The sequence below is a fragment of the Pinus tabuliformis genome, chromosome 4_1, assembly GCF_031772625.1.
Source record: "Pinus tabuliformis cultivar Carrire ecotype Pingquan chromosome 4_1, CPIR1, whole genome shotgun sequence".
Classification (NCBI taxonomy): Eukaryota; Viridiplantae; Streptophyta; class Pinopsida; order Pinales; family Pinaceae; genus Pinus; species Pinus tabuliformis.
In genome coordinates, this window is record NC_142303.1 from 131,746,573 (window position 1) to 131,751,815 (window position 5,243).

A 5,243-nucleotide genomic window follows, 5' to 3' on the forward strand; every position below is an offset into this window, starting at 1 on the left:
GTTTAGACCTCCAAAATTGAGATGTCCAAATCTCAAGTGCCACAACCAATTTTCATCCTTTGGCACGCTTGGAAAGCCTCTTGGGTGACTGCTGCAATTTCATTTTTTTTTTTCAAATCTGCCCTGATCCTGAGAGGGAACATCCTGTTCCTTATCATTTTTACTTCAGAAATGCATCTTTTGCTGGGTGCTATATCCATGATGGTGCACACATCATTTTTAAAGAAAACATTGTACCCCTTATGGACAAGCTGTCCAATACTCAAGAGGTTACATCTCATTCCAGGGACATAGTAGACATCTGCTATGGTTTTCCTTTCTCCCTGCTTTGTAAATATTTTTACCTCTCCTTTTCCCATAACAGAAATTTTGCTATCAGTTCCTAGTGTGACTTCTGATTTCACATTTTTATCTAGGGCAGAAAAGAAGGCTATGTTTCCTGTCATATGGTTGCTGCAACCTGAGTCTAAAAACCATATGTCTTCACTGTTTGTTTCAGCCATGTTACAAGCTAACAACACATTATTTTGGCTCATGTTTTCTCTAGTGACATTTTCATTTTGTCTATCACTCATATCATGCTGCTTCTTCCTACATTCACTGGCATAATGCCCATATTTTTTACAATAATAGCATTGGACATTGGATTTTTCATACCTTTGTCCTTGAGCATGATGTTGTCCTCTTTGTTGACTGCTGCCTTGGCCTTGGTCCTGATTTGAATTGCTGCCTCTTCCTTGTGCATTTGCTGGGCTGTTCCTTCCACCTCTGTTCTGGCTTCTGCCTCTTCCTCTCTTGTTTCCTCTGCCTTGACCTCTTCCTCTTCCAAAGGACATCTCGGTCTTGAAGGCTTGCTCTAGAGATGAGTTTTCATTTCTACTCAACCTCTGCTCATGTGTTATCAGTGATGCATGTAGCTCATCAACTGAAAAGTTTGAGAGATCCTTTGTCTCTTCAATGGTGGTGACAATTGCATCAAACTTTGAGGGTAAGACCCTCAATATTTTCTTCACAATCCTCCTTTCTTCAATGGTTTCTCCATGAGTCCTCATCTGTGTGACCAAACCAATCACATGTGTGAAGAATGAGTCAATATTATCTGACTCCTTCATGCTCAGATTCTCAAAATCTTTTCTCAACAATTGTAGTTTTGTTGTCTTCACTCTCTCCATGCCTTGATAGGCTATCTTGAGGGTTTGCCATGCTTCATTCGCTGTCTTAGCTGCTGCTAACCTTGGAAACACACTCTGGTCTACTGCTAGATACAACAACATACGGGCTTTTGAATCCTTCTTCCTATTTCTCTTCAAGAGATCTCTCTCTCCCTGAGTTAATGCATTGAACTCATCTTCATCTGCTGGTTCTTCAAAACCATCTTCAACTATTTCCCATAAATCTTGAGAGGAAAACAAGGTTGTCATAGTTATTGACCAGTAGTCATAGTTCTTCCCATTAAACTGTGGGGGCTGGGTATTAAACATACCCATACCAGTGCTTGTGCTAGCCATTCCTTGCATCCTTAGTTATGCTTCAATTTCTTGACTGTGTATTTTAAAACAACTGACTGCTTCTTCAACACATAAAAAAACTTTGTGAAATACCTGAGTATTTTCTTGACTGAGCCTTCACTCTGCTGGAGAAGATTTACTTCTGCAACAAAAGACTCCTCCTTTCAGCTTCTTTGTCACCTTCAAAGAGCCTAAGCCTGCTCTAATACCACTGTGGGGATTTTTCTGATAAAATCCCAAAAACAAACAATTCAAGCACACAGAGGCAATGCTCTGTTTCTACCTTTACTCCAGGATCCTTTTGCACAGGGAAGCTTAAATTTTTTTTACTGAGGAACAGAGTATTACACCACCACAAAAGATTTCTTTTCATTAAAACAAAATGTCTGATACAAACTTCATCCTCTTTTACTGAGAGGGATTCACCAAAAATTACATTCAGATAAACTCTGTCTCCTCCTGAGAATTTACTGTGCTTGGTAAAATTCTCATTTACATTCACTGTTGTGAAAACATTTTACTTACTGGTGTAAAAACCTTCTTTTACATTCTGCTGTAAAAACAAAATTTACACATGCTTACAAAACAAATGCGCTCCTTTGTTCTTCGTGGATAGCACTGCTGTGCATAAACTTCAGTTTCGTTTCATTACATCAGAGAAAAATTACCCATGCCCCTGTTCTTGTTTTTTCTACACACTGCTGTGTGTTTCCTTGCTAATACAATGAACAACTCTAGAGCATATGTGTTTTGCTCGTTATAAAAAAAACTTAATGCAAAAACATTCTATACTACCGTGGGTTTTTACAATACATATGGTCAGCGCATTAAAAAAACTTACATATTGTACATATGCCATACCAAAAGTTATGTAACGTGCATATGTGCCCATACCTTCGATATATAAAAACATTAAAATTTAAAACACTTACCAATACTCCTACGGGCATATTTAATTCATTAAATTATTTTTCCAGCGGTCAACGAAACTTGAATTTTACTCCACTCAAAAACTTTAATGTTGGTTTGTATGCAGCTTTACACAATCAACGGACGAGAATGCTGGAGCAGATCGGACGGCGGAAAAAGATATCGGGAGGCATTTTGCTGCAGAACTTTAGCCTCCGAAGCTTTACATAATCAACGGACGAGAATGCTGGAGCAGATCGGACGGTGGACAAAGATATCGGGAGGCATTTTGCTGCAGAACTTTAGCCTCCGAAATGTTGCGTAGGCTGACGTATAGGGAGGGACGCGTGGCTGCATTTCATTGTATCGGAGTCGTGAGTACAAAAACAGCTTTCACGCAAAAGCGGTCCGAAATTGCATTAAGTAGTTTATGGTTTTGCTGCGGCGGTTTTGGGAAATTAATTCGCACGGTTCAATAGTTGAAATTATATTTTCAACAGTAATAAGAGTTACCTCTGTGAGGAGCCCGTTGATATTATGGATTTACTAAATCAGAGTTTTAAGGTCACATTGAATGTCGATCCGGAGAGTGATCGACGTTGTGACACTTGTTTGAACAGTACTGGGAGATGTGGTTATGAAAAATTGAACCCGACAACATTTTTTTGCTATTGTAGCGATGGCACAATCCAGCCAGACAAATGCCCCCACAATGGTAGGTTTCCCAATCACCTTCTACAGATTTGATTACAAAACTAAGTTTTTGAATTCTTCACCTTCTCTGTGAGTTTCCGGATCTGTCGAGTATGCATTCTCTTACCAAAATATGTGGATCCTTGCAGGTCTAGGATGTTCGATAAATTCAACGATTAAAATAGGTGAATATGATTTGTTTATTCTATCCATTATTCTATTAGGGGTTAGACAAAGAGCATATTGATTTCAACCTCTTCATTCTACCGCAGGTTGCCCGATTGTGGTACTTGCGTTGATAGCGATAGCAGTACTTTTTTTATGGTATTGTGCCAAGAGGAGAAAACAACCTCTTCGTCCTCCCCGTAGCTCTGATTCAAAGGTGGAGAAATTCCTAGAGCAATATGCTTATGAAATGCCAACCAGATATTCGCAGTCGCAACTCAAGAAGATGACAAACAACTTTGCAGAAAAGTTGGGAGAAGGGGGTTTTGGTGTGGTCTATAAAGGGAAGCTTCAGAATGGTGCTCTAGTGGTTGTCAAGCTTCTTGACCGGCATAAGCATGGCGAGACTCAATTCATGAATGAAGTCGCCACCATTGGACGGATCCATCATGTCAATTTGGTTCGGCTGTTGGGGTATTGCTTCGAAAATCCTACAAGCGCACTGGTATATGAGTACATGGTAAATGGGTCTCTCGAAAAAGTAATATTTGCCGCAAAAGAGAAGAGGCCACAAGTCATAATGTGGGAACAATTGTATGCTATAGCTTTGGGTGTGGCTCGTGGAATTGCATATTTACACCAAGATTGCGAGAAGCGCATCATACACTTCGACATCAAATCTCACAATATATTGCTGGATGCGGAATTCACGCCAAAAGTTTCTGACTTTGGTCTCGCAAAACTTTGTGGAAAGGGAGACGACCATCTCTCAATGACGGCCTGGAGAGGGACGCCAGGATATGTTGCGCCAGAGGTATGTGACAGAGAACTGGGTCTTGTTACGGATAAATCGGATGTCTATAGTTTCGGAATGCTTTTGCTAGAAATAGTTGGGGTAGAAAGAACTTTGATGGGAAGGTTACCAATTCCAGCCAGTTTTACTTTCCTGAGTGGGCTTTCAAGCTGCTTGAAACTGGGACTTGGGGATGAGACTAAGAAGAGGAAGAGTCATAGCAGCACAAGATGAGGAGAAGGCGAGAAAACTCACTAAAGTTGGGCTCTGGTGCATTCAATACAAGTCCATAGATCGTCCGAGTATGAGCAGGGTTGTTCAAATGTTAGAAGGAAATGGAGGCGACGTGGCCAATCCTCCCTTGCCGTTCAATTCCTCCTCCGCTCCTGCACCTGAAAATCCATTGTTATCTTCCACTTAAATTCTTGTTCAATGTCGTTTTATGGTAGCATTGTTACTTGCGACCCTTCTGTAATTCGTGCCAACAAAAATAACATCTCTCTTGGTTCTATAGGGAAACATGATTTTTATGTTGTAATAGGTATTAAGAATTTTTAATAAGATTTCATAAAGTTACAAATGAGTGTAGAGTGTAAAATTAAAATTTTGTAATCGGGGCATATATCTAGAGATAGTGTATCTCATTTAATTATATATATGTTTATTTATTTTAATTTATTATTTTTAATATATAAAGAAAAGATTATATAATTGTACGTTATTTTATGAGTGTTGAACTTAATCTTTCTGATTTAAATAGGTAAAATATCAGTTTTTTTTTAAATGTAATCAAGATAGAATGTGATAAGGACATTCTAAGTATTTTAAGTTTTGATTTGTAATTTATTATTTTTAATATATAAAGAAAAGATTATATAATTGTGAGTTATTTTATGAGTATTGAATTTAATTTTTCTAATTAAAATATATAAAATATCATTTTTTTTTGGATGTAATCAAGATGGGATGTTATAGGGACATTTTAAGTATTTTAATTTTTGGATGGTAGTTCATTATTTTTAATATATAATTTTTTTTATATAATGGTAAGTTATTTTATGAGTATTGAACTTAATTTTTCTAATTTAATTATATAAAATATCAATTTTTTGGGGATGTAATCAAGATGGGATGTGATAGGGACATTCTAAGTATTTTAAGTATTTTAAGTTTTG

General features: G+C 37.7%; 1 pseudogene; it reads left to right on the top strand.

Moving 5' to 3' along the window:
- The first annotated feature begins 2,954 nt into the window (after positions 1-2,954).
- Positions 2,955-4,489, top strand: LOC149174557 (rust resistance kinase Lr10 pseudogene; annotated as a pseudogene).
- The last annotated feature ends 754 nt before the right edge of the window (positions 4,490-5,243 follow it).